The sequence below is a fragment of the Dryobates pubescens genome, chromosome 17 (genome assembly GCF_014839835.1).
Source record: "Dryobates pubescens isolate bDryPub1 chromosome 17, bDryPub1.pri, whole genome shotgun sequence".
NCBI classification, from domain to species: Eukaryota; Metazoa; Chordata; class Aves; order Piciformes; family Picidae; genus Dryobates; species Dryobates pubescens.
The window spans coordinates 17,354,997-17,373,943 of record NC_071628.1 but is presented as its reverse complement, the minus strand read 5'-3'; the positions used below and the strand labels follow the sequence as shown (position 1 = coordinate 17,373,943).

Below are 18,947 nucleotides of genomic sequence, written 5' to 3'. Positions count from 1 at the left end.
GCTGTACCCTGCTGTAATGTTCAAAATTTTTACGTTTAATTTGATTTGTGTTGCAATGGAGCACCTCAAGCAACAGGGAAACCTGAGGTCACTAACTAGCAGGATTATGTAGCTAGAGTTCAGGAATGCATGTCACAGAACTGTATGGCAGTCTCACAGAAGATGCCATATGCTATGGCTCACCACCCAAGCAGGGCCTCTGTGTATAAACCACTGGTGCAGGGGGACCTCACTATATGGCACAGCAGGACTGGACGCCTCCAACAAACATACCTGCCCACTGCTGCTCCTTTGAGGGGCTCCTAAAGGATACCCGGGGTAAAGCGTTGCTCCATTCTGCAGGCTGGTGTGCAGGAGTGACGCACCCAGCAGCTGGCTCTCCTCAGTGTCCAGGACTGGACAAGCTCCTCCATGGGCCTGTGTGAAGCTGGCGCCGAGGTGGTCCTCCCAACTGTTGGCGTCTTTGGAAGACCATAGGTTGGTCCTGTGGACGGGTGGGTCCGTATCACCAAGCCACACACTTTTGGGGCCATTTTGTGAGAAACTCGGGGGCGTGCGAACAAGGCATCACCTCACTGTCCCTCTGTGCGGCAGCTCAGGGCATTCTGCCATTGCCATTGCCTCTTCCAACATCGCTGGGATCAGGCCAAGCAGGACCCTGTGAGGAAGAACGACGCCCGCGCTTTGAGGCACGACAGCTGGCAAGCTGGGCCGGGGACAACCGGGCAGTTGCAGGCCCCGGGCGGGCCGAAGCGATGCTGAGGAGAGGCTGCGGACTCGGGGCCGCCCTGCCGCGCCCCGCCGTTGCCTGCTCCCCCCCGCGCCGCCCCGAGGCGCCGCGGAGGGCGGGCTATGCGCCATGCAGGTTCCCGGGCGACCGGCAGTATTCTCGCACGCAGCTTCCCGGGCCCGCTAGCCGTCTCGGTGTGTGGTGCTGAGGCAGGCACACAAAAGAGCGGCTGCAGCTACCCCCGTGTCCCCGCCGCGCCGCGGGGTGGGGACCGGCCCCGCCGCTGCCAGCAGGGGTAAGGAGCGGGGACGCAGGGCGGGGGACCGGCGACTGCCGGGGGTGGGGCAGCAGCATTCCCGCGGGTCCCCTCTGGGGAGCGGGGAGCCCGAGAAGCCGGGCGGGCGCTGAGGGGGTGCCGCAGCCACCTCCGCCCCGAGCGACTCTGAACGTTGCTCTCCTCGAAATCGGGACTTGGGCCTGCCCGCCCCGCGAGCAGCCGCCCCCGTCTCATCCCCATCCCCTGGCAACCGAGCTACTCGCATGGGTACGGGGCGCTGGGGTGCCGGGGGGTGCTCCTGATGCATGGCGTCGCCGCCGCTGTGGTCACGGTCGACGGCATGGCCGCGGGGTCTTCTGCACAGGGGTCTGCCGCACACCCACATATCCCCCCTGCCGCGGAGCGGCTCTTCTGCCCGCTGTGGCGGGGAGGCGGCGGCGGCGGAGCCGCGCCGTCACCGCCTCCTGTCAGCCGTTGGGGAGCTGGCGTAGGGCATCTGGCATCACCTTCCGCAGCCCGGCTGTCGGTGGGGAGCCGGTACTGGGGAGCTGGCATCGCCTCCCAGTGAGGACAGCGGGTGCCTCGCGCTGCCGGCTCACTGCCTCTCAGGACGGCTGCGGGCGCTCCGGCTCAGCCCCGCCATCCCGACCGCCTCACCTCAGCCGAGCCGTAACGTCTGCTCTTGGTAATGCGGGAACCGACAGGGCAACCTATGCATAATGTCTGTGTTTTGAGGAAGGGCGGGAGGCTTGAGAGTCAGTTTGCCTTAATATAAGTCAGAATAAATGGGAGAGGAGACCTCTTGTAATGCAGCACCGCTGAGTTTGTATTTGTTCCTGATTTCATGCCTCTGGTCTTTTCCCGTTCCCCTTCATCAAGAGGACTGGAGGGGAAAAGCCGTTCAATTAAGAATACTTGATTTTTGTTGAGATAAATACCATGAGACGTTGTAGCATCTCTGTTTTAAGAGTTTTTTGAATATGTGGAGGGGTTTTGTATTGCCATAACAAAAGGGATGGGGGTGGGGGAGAGGAAGGGAATGCTGCTGCGTTTGGAGCTGCATGTTGGAAAAGCAAAGACAGACTGTGCTTCAACTAGCAGTCTGTGCTTTCAGATTTACATACTTTGCAGCCTTACTGTCGTTTTGATGGTTGTTGCATGCTAGTGAGGCCATGCAAAAAAAAAGAAACTGAAATTAAGACACGGTCACACAGTGTTCATGGTACAGACTTACATGTGCATTGCAGTGATGCTTAAGAAAAGTCTTAAATTACTCTAACTAGTTTGGGTAAAAAAACCACTACTTGTGTTTCAGCTGTGTTACTTGGTCAAGGCCAACCCCTAATCTTCCAGGAGAGACTGGGAAATGCATTTGCAGAAAAGGTATTTAATGTGTTGTGACTGTTACCCAAGAATCTCTCATTACTTAACCAGCAGAACTGAAAACCAGAAACAACTGCTGGTTTTGGGTGTAAACAATAATATTTCCATGTAAAGTTATTTTAGAAAGGAGGAATTTTACTGTAATTCTTTATTGCCACTTAGTAAAAATACAGTATGTGCTGGTTTTCTGTATGGTGAAAAGCATTGGCTTGAAGTATATGTTAAAGCATAAGATTGCAATTTGTCACTGTATCGTCTAGATTCTCCTTTGTATGGGACAGACAGGGGTGAAGGAGCTTTGCTTTCCATATGTTATTGTATGAGTACTAAACTGCTAAAGGGGAAGCCACTATCTTTACTCCACTTTGGGCTCATAGGATTTCAGGCGGTAGTCGTGCCCTTGTAGACCTTGATTGCCAGGCTTCCTGAATCTAAATTCTCTCATAGTTTACTACTTATCTATGCTTGGAAACATCTAAAGCTATTTTTAAAAATGCAGTGTTGCCACTAAGCGGCAGTTGCATTATTGCACTCTGATCCTCTGATTGTAAAGGAAAAGTGTTCTTGAAAAGGCCATAGCTGCTCAGAGTATTTGGTCAAAATCTTACGATTCTAAGGAAGAATCTCGAAAAGCATTTTTTGGTGTGGTTACTTGGTTAATGCTAGATCAAGTTGGAGACTGGGCATGAATTTAAACAAGAGCTAGGTCTTTAAAAAGTGACCTTTGCTTAAGGCTTTGAAAATGAGAAACCACTTCAAGAGGCATAATCTTTCCATCTTTCCATCCTTCCAGCTGTTCTCTTAAGAATGTTTGCTAAGAAGTAATTTGTGGAAATACGATGTTTTAAACCTCTTCTAGGTTATATTCCTGTGCTGAAGGTAGAGAAATCTAGTGAGAAGTGATCTGTTCTAGGTTACCAGCTCACAGGGAGAAGTACAGAAGATCCAGGTTTTGTTTAGAACTAAGTCTTTCTTGCAGTCTTTGAACACATCAGATTTTAGGTGCTTTTGTAAACTTCTTACATCCATTTCCCTTGTGATCCACATTTAAATAAACAAGACACTGCTTTCATACTTTTAAGTCATTGCAACAATAGAGGCTAGGGAGCAGACCTACTAAGAAGGCTCAGAGGTCAGAATACAGAGTTAACCAGGTTGGAAAAGACCTTTGAGATTGAGTCCAACTTACCACACAACACCATCTAGTCAACTAAGCCATGGCACTGAGTGCCTCATCCAGTCTCTTTTTAAACACTTGCAGTGTTGGTGACTCCACCACCTCCCTGGGCAGCCCATTCTGTGAACAATTTCTTCCTAACATCCAGCCTAAACCTCCCCTGGCACAGCTTGAGACTGTGTCCTCTCATTCTGTCACAGGTTGTCTGGGAGAAGAGACCAACAACCCCCCCCCCCCACCCCTCCCCCCAAGCTACAGCCTCCCTTCAGGTAGTTGTAGACGGCAATAAGGTCTCCCCTGAGCCTCCTCTTTTCCAGGCTAAACAACCTGGTGAACAGTAAGCTGCAGGTGAACCAACCATATACTGTGGTGACAAAGATAGCCAGGGGCACTCTGGTCTATATGAATAAGAATGCAGACAGCAGATCAAGGGAAGTAATTGTCCCCCTCTGCTTATTGTGCAGTAGTTCACATCTGTAATACTGGTCCCCTCTGGTACAAGGAACTGGAAATCCTCAGAGGCCACCAAAGCAGTTGGAGGTGGAGGCCAGGCTCTGTGAGGAAAGAGTGAGGAAGTGAGGCTTACTTAGCTTTCAGAAGAGGAGGATTTGGGGGGACCTAACAGCAGTGTTAAGTGTTTGTGAGGAGGTATTCTGGGAAGCAGAGACAGACTCATCATAATAGTATGTGGCAGATAATGAGACAATAGGTATATGTTGAAAGGAGAGCTTTGGACTGGACATAAAAGCTTTTGATCCACAAGGACAATGATACATGGGATCAGGTAGGCCAAAGAGGTTGTGTGATCTCCATCCTTTGAGGTTTTTAAGACCAGACTAGATAATGCTCTGAGCAACATGATAAGGTCTCACTGATGACCCTGATTTGAACAGTATTTTGGACAAGAAACCTCTGACATTGTTTCCAGCGTGAATTGTTCCATGATCCTGTTGACAGTTACATGTTTGTGCCTATCCATATGTGATACAAGAAGCAGATATGTTTCCCCAAGTTCAAATTGTTTTAGAAAGAACTAGAGCTTTCATTCTAGGGCTAATCTGTGCATCTCAGAAGAGCTGGAGTACAATATCAGTACTGATATGTCGTCTTCCATTACCTGTGTAATAGTACATTACTGTTAGTGCAAACAAATACCTTACTATATGCTTCCCAAGGAAGACATACTTGCTTGAAATAGTTTAATTTGAATGTAGGTAGAAACAAAAGGAAGAACATACTTCTTGAAGCAAGAACCTTTCTACATAGTATCTTGTGATGCTCCTGTGAGGCAATTAGAGCCTTGCAGCGTTAGTGCAAGAGACATAATGGTAGTTCTTATACCTGGAAGAAACAAAGCACTGATGCAGTCAGTCATGTGCATTTCACAGGCTGAAAGGAAGAGCTGAAAGCAGAACCAGAATTCACTCCACAAAACATGCAATTGCTGAGTCAAATGCTTTTTAAAGTACTTTGGATACTGGAGAGAGCATTAAATGTAAGATTTTTTTTTTCCCAAAGACCCATTTTCCCTTGAAAGCTGTGTGAAAAGCAGTTCAAGAAAGCACTGTGTGCACCATGTGTTTCTTGAAGTGCTCAGTGCTTTGGGCTTGTGCTGCCTGTGGGAGCTGAACATGCACCACTTAGGCTTTATCATAGCATCCATGAAAAGAGGGCTTTTGTTACAGTTCTGTTTTGTCTGAACTTAAGTCTCATCTTGGCAAATGTTTTCTAGAATGAAGGTATTGAACAATTTATAAAAACACATAGAATGAACCATTTGTTTCTGCTGCTTGTAGTTGAATGCATTGTCATTTGAGTACATGATACTCCTTTCCTTTTTTGTTACATTACTTACTGTCTTCATTCACCTACTGCAGTAGAGGAAGGTGATGACTTGCACTTCAAGAGGAGTAAATTGGAGCAGAGACCAGTATGGAAAGCTCTGGAATTAATAAGTACTTCCACCAAAGCAGAAGAGGGAGAACTAGAAGCTCTGTAGGTAGAGATGGCAAGAAACAAGTATCCTTGTTCTCAGATGATTAAGGTTGCATGAAATACTACTGGGAGATGCATACTCTGAAGTGTACTCATGTGTGAAGGAATAATTTTCTTTTGGAATAGAAGTAAATGAATAGAAAAAGAAAGTTGACAAAAAGGTGTAGAACAGGTCTTGAAATGAAGAACTGTATCATTTATAACTTGTTTGAAGCTTGGAGTCTAGATGCTGAAATCCAGATAGCAGTATTTCTGCAATGCAGACATCTGTTGGTACCCACGTGGACTGCTGGTGGAAGCTGCATGGAGAGTATCTTAGGATCATTGTCTGTTTTGAGCTACTAAGATGAAATTTCCTTCAGAAAATAAGCCTTCTAGTTACAGACTTAGTAATGAAGATCCAGCCACGTAGGAGTAATAACTTGTTATGGATTTATTACTTGAAAGGCAGATTGAATATTTCCATTCTATTATGTTACTGAAGTATTTTTTTGAACTTTGTTTTGTACATTGATGTTAAGAATATTTGTGAACATGTCACCAGCTAGCATTGTTTCCAGATCTCTGTTTTTCCTTTAACTTCCTGCAAGAAGCACATGTGGAATAGAACCTTTGCAGAAGTTGCCCCCCCAAGTCAATTGTAGCCTAGGCCTGGTCATTTTCAAAGGGTGAAACTGGCTGGTTTTATTCCTAAAAGCTTTCTTCAAGACAGAGGCTTGAACTTGCAAGTTTTAATTTTGTCACACGGCCACAACTACCTTTGTGTGTAAAAGGTTCACAGGATATGATCCTTGAAAAACTTAGTGAAATTCTTTCACCTGAGTACAGTGGTCAGCTAAGATTTTGTAATGTGGTTGTAGCAGGCAAGTTACTTCTTACTGTCACAAGTGGTCAACGTCCTCTTAAAAAAGCAACCAACTGACCAACCGGCTCACAACCCAATATAATAGTTTTGTAATACTAAACATGAGTGGTGATGCTGTTCCAGTGGGAGCTAGATGCTTGACTACTGTAGTCCAGAATGCTAGCTGATGTTGTCTAATGTAGGAGCGTAAGGTTTTTGGGGTTCGTTTCCATTTTCTCCAGAAAGGTATTTTTCTTGCAATGACTGCAAAAGAATCATCTCAGCTTTCCATTTCTTTGGATTTGTTGTGAGTGACAGTCAAGTGATTATCCTAGCACGACACTGCAGAGTTCTCCAGGGGATTTAGTGAGATAGTAATTCCAGTAAAAATTGAACAGAAAATTCAGTTTAGAAGATAAACAGTGATGGAGAATTCATGTTATTATGTATAGACTTTAATCGTTCCATCTCACTGTGTTAAGAGTCTGAGTCCACAGAAGACCTTCATTCAGTTGAGGTTTTAGGAATGGCTTCAAAATGATCTCTTGGGATCACTCTGTGGTCTGCTTCTCTGGATCATCTCCTCAGTAAGGAAGCATGGGAAAAAAAGTAGAAAACCTTCCATATCTTGGGGTTCTAAGAGTTGATGTAAAGCTTAGTTACACTACAGACTAGCAACAAACAGCAGTGACAATGTCACCTCAATTATCCATTAACATACAGTGCTTATCTTTGGGAGAATTAGGTAGTCTCTTAAAAACTCTGGAAGGGGCTCCTTAGGCACTCTGTCATGCAAAAGACCATTGGTCTCATGCAAAGGGACCCTATAGCACCCAGAAATCCTCAGTTACAGGGAAGATTATGTCCAGTTCTGGGCTCCTCAATTTAAGAAGGACATTTAAATACTTGAATGTGTCCAGAGAAGGGCAATGAGGCTGGTGAGAGATCTCGAGCACAGGCCCTATGAGGAGAGGCTGAGGGAGTTGAGGTTGTTTAGCCTGGAGAAGAGGAGGCTCAGAGGAGACCTTATTGCTCTCTACAACTCCCCGAAAGGAGGTTGTAGACAGGTGGGGTTTGGTCTCTTCTCCCAGGCAATCAGCAACAGAACAAGAGGACACAGTCTCAAGCTGCACCAGGGGAAGTTTAGGCTCAAGGTGAGGAGAGTTCTTCACAGAAAGAGTAATTGACTATTGGAATGTGCTGCCCAGGGAGGTCCCTGGAGGTGTTCAAAAAAGGATTGGACATGGCACTTGAAACCATGGTTTAGTTAGTCATGAGTTGTTAGGTATTAGGTAATAGGTTGGACACTTGATGATCTCTGAGGTATTTTCCAACATTGTTGATTCTATGATTACAGCATTTCACAGAATCACAAAATATATCTGGGTGGAAGAGACTTCAAAGATGGTCCAGTCCAGCATTGAACCTTGTACTGAAGGGTCAGCACTAAACCATGTCTCTAAGTACCAGGTCACCAGGTCTACACACCTCTTAAACTCCTCCAGGGATGGTGACTCCACCACTGCCCTGGGCAGACCATTCCCATGGTTCCCAATGTTTGGTAACCCTCTCTGTGAAGAAGTATTTCCTAATATCTGGCCTAAACCTTCCCTGGCACAGCTTGAAACCATTTCCTCTAGTCCTGTTGCTTGACACCAAGAAGAGGCTGGCCCCCTCCTTGCTCCAACCTCTCTTCAGGTAGTTGTGGAGAATGATGACATCTCCCCTCAGCCTCCTCCAGACTAAACAACTCCAGCTTCCTCAGATGCTCCTCCTAGGCCATGTACTCCAGGCCCTTCACAAGTCTCCTTGCCCTTCTCTGGATATGTTCCAGCACCTCAATGTCGCTCCTATACTGAGAGGCCCAGAACTGAGCAGAGTTATTCAAGGTGTGGCCTCACCAGTGCTGAGTACAAGGGAATGATCACCTCCCTGTTCCTGCTGGCCACAGTGGTTTTAGTACAAGTCAGGATGCCATTGGCTTTCTTGGTCCCTCTCCAGGTTGCAGCTTTCCAGCCACACATCCCCAAGTCTGTAACTTACCATGGGGTTGTTGTGACCCAGGTGAAGGACTTGGCACTTGGCCTTGGCCATTGGTCTAAACTGTCCAGATCCTGCTGTAAAGCTTCCTTGCCTTCTAGCAGATTTGCATAGCCACCCAGCTTGGTGTCATGTGCAAACTTACTGAGGGACTTCATACTATCAAAAAGAAAGTACATCAAAGTCAGGTGGAACCAACTGTTGTTACAAAGCATTCATGACAGGTCAGGCACTTTCGAAGTGGTTGTGGTAATAAAACTTGCAGGAAGTTCATCTTCTGTGTAGGGAATAGACCTAAAGACCTGTAAGTAGAACTTTAGGAGTTCTAAACTGATTAGGGAATGAATATTAGCATGTTGGAAAGCAAGAGCACATGGGATGAAGGAAGGAAAAAAGGAGGATGGGAACCAAGACAACATTGGTATTGTTGGTGATAATGCTATGTCTGTATATGAAAATTTCCCGAGGAGGAAGAGGAAGTGACATTCTAAAAGAGTGATTGTGTAGGCAGAAGCAGGGAGCCTGGATGAAACATTAGCTGCAGTTCCAAAGTAAAAGTGATTCTTACCTCAAATTGTATGAAATGCAAGACTATTAAGTCATCAATGTGTTGTCTGCATTAAACATGGATAAACTACTACAAAAGAACAAAAAAATTCAGGCTCTATGTCCATCTTTTTTGATGCTCAATTATTCCAAAAACATTTTGACAAGCATGTTTTCCACTCTGTACAAGCTGTAACATCAAATGAGAAGCCCAAGTTCCACAAGGACAGCACCTATCTAAAGAGTATTATAAGAACCTTCCAGAAGGAGTAGCTGTGTTTGTTATTGTGTTCAGGTTCAGTGAAATAGCTGGTTGTTATTTGGGAGAAGGAATAACAAAATAAGATGGTCACATAGCCCTCCACATGTTTACTACCTTCATGCACTAGTCAGAAACAAAGGTACTTGGGTGGACTTGACTGTAACCCAGTATTCCCTTCAAAATTAGAAGACTGCTGAAATGTACTGGTTAGCCTTTCTTTCTAGCAAGTCTCAGAAGAGCTAGTTAACATTGCCTTTTCCTGCCCCAGCAAAATTGTAATATATTCCTCAGTGTTTGTTTACTGAAGCAGCTGAAGGGAATGAGCATTGCACAGGCCAGGTTCTGTTGTGGAATGACATAGGATTTAATTGCTGCCCCCCTCCTCCCCCCCAAGTAAAATGACACCAAGCATTTGATACTACTTTCTAGAATCAGTTATACCAGGTACCACAAAAATATCATTTCATTGCAAAGGCAAGTGCACTCACATGGTTTCGTCTCATATTAAAACAGGCCTCAAAGCTGATACTCCAGAAGCCAGGAGAGATGCCTTTTCAGCACATCAGGGAGAGAGTGCATGGAGATAGGATTGCTTGTCTTGTTCAGAAGCAAGGTTGTTCCAGAGCTGCTATACCCCCCGCATCCATGCCAAATCTCTCTCCTGGGAATGAAATCTTGTGTTAAATATTGTTACTAAGCATATCTTTTTTTTCCCCCCTTTCTTTTTTCCCCCCTTTTTTTCTTTTTTTTTTTTTTCTTTTATGTTTTCTTCTAGTCTGTAGCTATCCTGATTGCTACCAGGTTTCACAGGGTTGCTACGCTGTCTTGAGTTCCAAAGACCAGTACAACTACTAATGTGGTCATAAAGACAGTTACACAAAGAACACAAATATTTCTACTCTTATAAACTGATCCAGTATGGGAAAGAAGCAAAGACTTGCTTCTGTTCCAGATTCTTACTATGCAGCATAGCATGTTGTTGCCATGCTACCAAAGAACTGCTTGCCTTGATATTTAAATTTACCCTTAATAGATTTGCATTTAAAAAGAATGAACTGCTAACAGTACATTAAAATATAAAATAAGACATAAGCCTTGTCACCAATTTATTAATGTATTTTTTAACTGCCCTATTTCCATTTGAAACTGTTACCTCTTGTTCTATCACAACATTCCCTGATAAAAGAGTCTCTCTTCACCTCTCCTGTACATGCCCTTTATGTACGGTAAGGCTGCAGCCAGGTCTCCCCAGAGCCTTCTCTTCTCCAGGCTGAACAACCCCAAAGCTCACAGCCTGTCTTCATGGGAGCGGTTTACCAGCCCTCTGTTTATCTTTGTGGCCCTTCTCTGGACTCATTCAAGCAGGTCCATGACCTTATGCTGGGGACTCCAGGCAGAGTCTCATGAGAGTGGAGTAGAGTGGAGTAGAGTGGGAAGAATCACTTTTCCTTGACCTGCTGGCCATGCCTCAGCATGGGAAGCAGAGATGGACCAATCAATGAAATGTGTGAAGATTTTGTTTTGTAGGGGAATAAAAGTTTTTATCAAGGGAGACATATAAATTATAGTTTCAATACTTAATGAAAATATACATTTTACCTACCTTATTAAATGCTTGTTACCATCCTTCGTGGTTTCTGATTTAGCTCTGCAAAGGGAAATCAGAGTACAATGATGTTTTCTTGTTAATAGTAGGTTGTGGAGGAGAAAGGAGTGTGGTTTTTAAATATATATGTGTGTGTGTGTGTATATATATATATATATATATATATATATATATATATATATATAAAAGTCCTTTAAGAACAGAATCTTGTGTTACTGGAAGACAGCTCTTGATTAGAGATAAGACAGCTTTAAAACTAAACTTATCCCTGTGATATTCTTAGCCAGTCAATCAGTGTGGCTTTAATTATGTAGAAGTATTTGACATATTGTGGCCCAGGAGATAAGAGCTGCTGCATATTGGATGATAGAAAGAAAGGGAGTTCTGTTGATGACTAGAAATTCCATGCTCAGTGCTGCATCAGAGGCATAAAATGAGCGGTGGAGGGAAATACTTCCTAGTAAGTAGTGATTTGTATTGCATTTCTGATTTCACCATTATGAAGGTTGTTGATGGCAGAATTCTTCATTCCTAATAAATGCTTTCTTGATGGAAGATTGGCCATGAACATGTTGGCATGGTATCAAGAGTGTGCCTTTTAAGTCCCTTGTGTTGTTTCTTTTTGTGTGTGTGCTTTTTGGTGTTTTTTGTTTGGTTGGTTGTTGTGGTTTTTTAAATAATAATAAAGGATTTTTCTTTGTGTTTTCAATGGCAGGTGGAAATCTTCCTTTGTTCTTCCCCAAGTAAAATACTTAGACACAAAAGATGTCTGTTGTGATACTTGCTGCTTTCAGGACTTTGAAAGAGACCACCTTTTAGCACATATGTTCTACACCTATCTGCAGTGATAGTAAATTATCTCTACAGCATGTGTTTCATCTGATATTTGTCCTCCATTTATTGCTCAACTCATGCACATCATAACTGGACATGGCAACTGGCAGATGATCTAATTAGAAATACTGATTTGAAGGAAAAAATGTGCTGTTAAGATTGTATTTGCTCTAGGGATGAATAACCTCATGTCAGCTTCTTTTCAGCATAAGATGTGTACATTTGGTACTGTAATTTTTTAATACTACCCTGCTAGGTAAGATTTAGGGTTTGAACATCTTGCCAGAAGTTGTTAAAGCAGAGGAAATAAATTTGATGGCTGTTTAAGGAGTCACTGAAATGACTTTCCAGAATCATTCACCCTGCTGTGTGACTGAACCAGGAATAATAGCCCTCCAGAATAGTTCATAGCATCATAGAATTGTTATTCTAAATGTTCCCTAAGTGTTTATGCACTCTACCACCTTAACATGGTTCTTGCTTCATATAGTAGCATTTAGGAGAATAGGAAACGTTAGCTATCTGCATTCTGTCGTACAAACATCTTGGCACACATTTTGGCACAACAACAATTTGCTTCATGAGAAATTACCTTGTACAAAACATAGTAAACAACCTTGGTAATCCATTCTTTGCTTCCTGAAGACTGAAATGAGGGAAAACTCTGCATTGGAGGGCAGGTGGTATTTATTACAATGCTACTAGTCCTTTGTAATGTGGTGGGATTTTTTATGTTTGTATTTGTTTTGGAAGTTTTAAATAGCAATGTAGTAAAATCTCTGTCTTACTGTTCAGCTAACATTTATTTAACTTAGAATTGGTAACACTTTCTAATGTTGGGAGCCTTATGATATTTAGTGATTTAGTTAAGGCTCCAGCTGTTGGGTTGTGAGAATTGCAGCTTTGAATTTCTACTCACACAGGCTCCAGGGATGGGGAAACTCTGAATATGTACATTCTGTGGACAATATGATACCTTTAAGTAATTTTGGAATTATTTGCTGGGCAGTGCTGTAGCAGTTTTAGTGGAAATGAGTTCCTTAATATTAACCAGCACTTGTTACCGTTTTTCTTTCTGATCATATTTAACATTTTTATAACCATTCTTGATAAATATAAGCAAGCCAAATGCCATCCAGAGTTTTCTGAACCAACTGTTTAATCAACAAATAGTCTGTGGTATTAAAATATTTTCACTTGTGTAATGATAAACCTAATTAAATTAGTGTAGGAGTTAAGGTAATGTAGTAACCTACTATAATACTGGTAAATACCATCACAAGGTTGGGAAACATGAAAGCTGTGTACTGCTGCTCTGAAGTTGACCACCCTTTCCATGCCCTGGCACAATGAATCTTTGGCAGGATGAGGCTCATATTGCCTTTAAGATCTTGCATCATTAGATGAACTTGTGACTAACTGGGGATGACAACTGACGTTGACCCTAGCTGACTGGTTAACAGCTTGTAACATGCTGGTCCCATCGACACAATGACTGTCATCTCCTCAGGCTGGATTGGTAGTAGTGCTTCTTCCTTCTCTCCTAGACCATGCTGTGAGTTCTGTGAGGCTCTGCAGGAATGGTTTCCCTTGCTGAGCTGCATGCCAGGCTCCTTATCACAGGATGTATGCAGAGGACTGCAGAGACAAGTAATGGGGGAAATCAAACAGTAATTTTTTTTTTTTAAGTTTAAAGTTTTCCATAGATGTGAAACTAAACTAAACAAGATAGTAGCATCCTGAATAAATGGAGGTCCTTGAAAAAAACCCAAAAACAATCTTTATTGTAAGGAAGCCTATGAGCTAACGAAGTGTGTTGACCCCCTTTGTGGTAGGCACTTACAAAGCAGCAGTAGACTGGCACTGCTGAAAAAACTGACCTGCCTAAGCAGACTTGGTGGTTTGGTATCTTTTTATATTTATCTGAAAGAGGAAAAGAATATTGCAAGAGTGTAAAAATGTGGTACAGAGCCAATATAATCTTCCCTTATGGTAGAAATAGGATGTGAAGCACTAGATACAAGCAACAACACAAAGATCAAACATTTACTGAAAACTGAGTAATATGTCTATAATTATCAGTTAAAATGGCTTCAATGCACTTGACTGGGATATTGTAATTTGGTTTTGCTATTTAGTTGAATTTTGCTTTTCACCTTCATGCTGTCTTAAATTATGAAGGTAAAATAATTACTTTTCTAACTGTATTAAATAATTTGCCTATATAAATATGAATAGCACATGGGGAAACAAAGTTCTCTACCATGAAGACCATAAAAGGATGGCTTTGCAGTTATTACACTATTTCCATTGTTGTTGTTCTTGGCCAATACTGTGCCAATGTGTGAGGTTTGAGTGTGTTTGGGTTTGTTTTTTAAACAGACTCCCTACAGGCCACTTCATTCATCTATCACCTGTAGACTTTCAGATTTTTAAGGTCTTTGTGGCAGGAATGTCCTCAGAATACTAAAAATAATGAAATCTTGGTTAATGGACTTTTCCACAACAAACATCATTTAGGATTTATTTGTCCTAAGCTGACAGCTGTTACTGTAGCAATATGAGATGAAGAATTAAATGAAAAGAATGTATTATGTGGCTCTTCATGGCTTGAATCTGATAGAGAGGTATCAAAAGCACAGAAGCTGATTATAGCCTTACAGTGCTAGGCTTCATATTATGGTACAAAGTTGTATCTTTCAGGGAAACCTTCCAAGTGCCTGCCAAATCCATTGATAAAACCCAGGAAAGGTCTGCCCAGTGGTAGGCTGTTGTTGTTTTACAGCTGTGGGCAAATTCCTTTATTGAAGGACTGTGGTTTATCTTTGTAGTTTGAGTGCCTGGAAGCTAACCTTTGAGTTGAACTGGGCACACCTCAACGGTACTTAAATACATCAATCTTGTTACAAGCTGCAAACTTCCCTGCAGTACTCTGCATCCTAATGCTGTACTCTGCATCGCCAGAATGTCCGACCAGCCCCAGCAGGGCTACAGCTCTATGTCTCTTTTTAATGTAGGAAATTCTAGTTAGCAGTAAGAGGCTGCCATGGTGTAGTTGTCCAGACCATAGTAATTATTAAGCTTAGAAAGATGAAACCTAGTTGACTTAATGCTAGAACAGCAGTGATTTGCTAAAAAATTGTTAAAGGAATTTGTCTACATTTGACTTCCCCAGGGAGCACAACAATTAGGTAGTTTGTAGTATTCTTTAAGGTTCCTATTCTGCCAGACAGAATACTTTGTGCCTTATATTTGCAACTGTAGACAAAAAAATTAGTTATTGTAAACATGATACCAAAATTTATACACCAGCTGATGCTCAGGACAGTACAAGAGAAACCAATCTATTTATGATTAAGTATTAAGTATAAGACTCATATTGCCATTTGCATTCATGCCTTACATTCAGCCATGTTTAGAAATGGGAGATGTAGACAAACTGACCCAGAAAATTCATACATAGATGCAAAATAGACTGACCCACAGTGTACCAATATGATGTTTCAAGCAAGATATTTCAGTCTTCTGTCAACTATTTCATTTTGAAAGGAAAAACGGGAAAGTGTTACCCAAGGGCATAGCTACATTTACTGAGACTCTAGGAAATGGATTGTTTATTTAAGTACATTAAGCAAAACAGAATTATCCTATGACAAGTGAAATAAAATGCAGAGGAAAATCTTTTCTGTCTTTTATATCTTTCTGTTAGCTTCACTAATATTCCCCTAGTCCTTTGATAGAAAATATGACACCAGTAAGGTAACAGACAGATATGGATCATGATGCTTCAAGTACGTGTCTTCCATACTGCTCCCCAGCTATAACCTTCCCTTGTACTGGGATACAGCAACCTTGAACTGCAGGATGAATGCCTTTTATCTGACAGCTCTGTTACTTTTTTTCCATGGGATACCATTATTTTACATGCTGCAGTGAAGCCAGCTGTAATCCAAAACAAACCTGTGTTTAGGCCAACTGTAGGTCTAATTAACCCTGCTGATGCTGCATCTTATTCAACCACAGGGCATGCTTACTGATGAGAATGGCTGATACTGTTTTAATAATTTTTTTAATATTGCAGAACAGTGAATTTTTGCCTTCTTCCTGTTCTGTGCTGCATTTTTCAGTCAGTTGCTGGCAGGGAAAGTCTATCTACATGTGTGTGAAGACAAAGGAATAAGAAAAATCAACCCAAACCTTAAAAGTCTCAAAATAGGATTTTGATAGATCACTTACAGAACTCTTAATGTTCTCATTGCTTGCAGAGCACAAGATGGAAGAGAAAAATGAAGCTATTGTCTACTGTACTTTCCTGAAGTATTTGTTGAGCCTGGAGGAATGACATACAGTCAGACACTATTCAAAAGGTGTAGTCTAATAATGCAGAAAGAGCATAGTATGAATTGCCAAAGCCCCATGCCAATCTGATCTGCAATTTCTGCTCTAATGTTTGTTTACTTTTATTTTTTAAGGACTTTATTACACACCTGTAGAGAGTAGGATCTAGAGTCTCCAATGTTTGAAATAGTTGCTCACTCTATAATGACCTGGTTGAAGTGAAATAAACATTCAGTTATCATCATGAAGGTCTAAAGGAAAATGACTTCCTCAGACTTTCAGCAGGCAGGTGATAGAAGAACTATGCTCAGAAGTGATTCATCTATTGAGGCTTCATCTCCCAGCAACAGATTTGTTTGATTTTTCCTTTGATCATAAACATTGTATTGCTAAAGAAATCATAAAATCAAGATACCTTTTTCCAAAGATGGTCAGAGACTTCACTAAAGATTCAGTTCCACCTTCTTACCAGAACCACTCATCATCAGGAGTAAACCAGTGCCTTGTTGCCCTGCTTTGTTTGGGGAAACCTAGTTCTTCCATTTTCCACAACTTCTCTAACTGGATGAGATCCACATGCCATCCTTCTCCTTTATAAGCCATTGGAATCTGATGGGATAAGATTTGGCTTTAAGTGTAGCCTTTTAAAAAACAGAGTCAATGTCTACAGTTTCAGCACAGAAGTCTGTTCAGTCAGGGGTTTCACTTGAACTTTGCTTGTGGATTTCTTGAAAAGCATCACTTCCCCTTTACTGAAAAACTGCTGTGAACTAGAATAGCAGCTGAGATAGCCTAAGTAACAATTTTCAAAGTATCCTATAACTAGAGGCTAATTGCATATAGTACTTTATCCACGTGCATTGTATGTATTTAGTTTGAAGGCATTGTTCCACAAGATCCCAAAGGGTGAAAAATTCTGTTAAAAAAGGTTCTTCACCCTTGATGTTATTTCATATCCTCCATTTTCAACTATTCATTAGGGTACTGAATTGTTTTCCAAACAGCAGAATAGTCTTTTATATCAGCTACTACTATTTGCAAAGCACTTGAGCGTTGAGTCGCCTCTTCAAAACCTCAAAAAGACTTCTTAAAACTAGTACTGGGAGCTAAACTCTAGCTCCTTACCAAAGATAACTCAGAATCCATAAAATACTACCAGTTGTCATTATGCCCTTCCACTCAGCTTCATTGCTTTCAAAGAGAAACAGTGGTGTGTTCTGGAAGTTAGCAGGGACTTAAAAGTGTCTTATTCACTGAAAGATTAATTTTCTTCATTCTTTCTATATCATTAGAAAATAAAAAAACATCAAAATCTTCTCCTTATGCAATAAAGACAATAAGTGAGGGGAAAAAAGGCAAAACATACCTCCGTCCTCTAAAATAAAAGATCACCATCTTTGGTATTGCAACTTCAGGGGTAGAAAACTGCATAGAGCAGTTCTTTATTTGCTCAAAGCTTTTAGATAGGGGGCACTCACATCTGTAAATTACAGGCAGTCATTGGTGAAATATTTGAGTAAGGGGGTTAACTCCTTTGCATATATATGTAGTTACACACCTGGATCTATGTGACTATGAACACATACATAGATGTATTCTTGCTCTTCACTTGGGACACAGGTTATCTTTTCTTCTGCTCTTCCAGTCTGTCTGACATTAAGGATAAGAGGGTTATTAGGAGCAGTCAGCGTGGTTTTACCAGGGGGAAGTCATGTTTGACTGACCTGATAGCCTTTTATGAGGACATAACCAGGTGGACAGATGATGGTAGAGCTGTGGATGTGGTTCCAATCCCTAATGTTCTGTTAGTCTGTGTGATTCTGTCCTCACAACATACTGGTTAATGTGGATGATCCATCCATAGCTGATTGGGTGGTTTTTAACATCATTAAATAATGTGCTGAGACTTCCATTGCAAATGCTAGGACGGTGAGCCATTTTTGTTTACAACTAAACCAAGTAAATGCCGCAAAGGTCCTTTGTATCTAACAACGGAACAGTGAAGAGCATTTTGGCTATCCTGTTTTTCACCCATTTTTTTTGTTTAATTTTTTTTCTGTTGAGCATAGTGGGTAGGTATTTTTTAAGTTCATTGTCAGGTTTCACAGATGTAGGTTTAAGGAGATTATTTGTGCTTTAGGATTTAATATCTACCAACACGCTGTTCATTTGCCTGATACCACTAGGGACTAGTTCTTTCATTTACAATTTATAAGTCCTTGTCTTCAGACATTCAGGTTTTCAGATAACTGAATGTTTGAAGCATCCTGCAATTACTAATACAATGAATTTTATCTCAAGCAAACAGTGTTTATTCAACTAATATTCTATGTGCTTTATGTATGACAGGTCCAAGTTGCTTGTCTTTTAAAAATGTAAACAGAGCAGATAATAACCTTTTGGTTTGCTGAGGAGTCACCTTGGGAGCCCTCCCTTACTTTTAGATATGTTTGGTGAGGAATGCTGTTTTCTTGTGTCCTCTATGTGATAATTTGAGTGATTAGCCTTCCAAAAGGACATGATCTGAAGCTCACACACACGTATATCCAGTGGTTCTTCCTTCCAAAACTTTGCATCTGGAATGAAGAATTCAAACTTCTGTGTGCCTGATGAGACCCTCGAGCCTTGGCAAAGGTTGCAAACAAAGATGTGATATATTCTTACATCAGAGCCTCGTGATACCTAAGATAACTGCTTGTGAACGGGTGGCAGTAGTTTACAGGGTCTTACACGCTGTGCAGACAAGCAATTCATATTGCTGTAGGGTCAGCTCCATACAATATGCTTTGATAAAGAAGTACTTTATTTTCTGTAGTAGTCTAGATGTAAACTGTCAGCTGATGAGCTTCTGCCACTTCCCTTCTAAGCAATATTCTTCAGTTGCGTAGGTCTAGCAGTCAGTGCTCAGAGCTGCT

General features: G+C 41.9%; 1 protein-coding gene across 3 annotated transcripts in view; it reads left to right on the top strand.

The window, feature by feature from the left end:
* Window positions 1-904: 904 nt before the first annotated feature.
* Window positions 905-18,947, top strand: part of APBA2 (amyloid beta precursor protein binding family A member 2) — an 80,533-nt gene continuing 62,490 nt past the window's right edge. For 2 of the 3 annotated variants that reach the window (XM_054169167.1, XM_054169165.1), the window contains exon 1: window positions 905-1,025. The gene's annotated coding sequence lies outside the window, so the exon portion shown is untranslated. Of the gene's footprint in view, window positions 1,026-1,581; window positions 1,693-18,947 lie in introns of those variants that run through there. The other variant, XM_054169166.1, reaches the window with a different exon arrangement.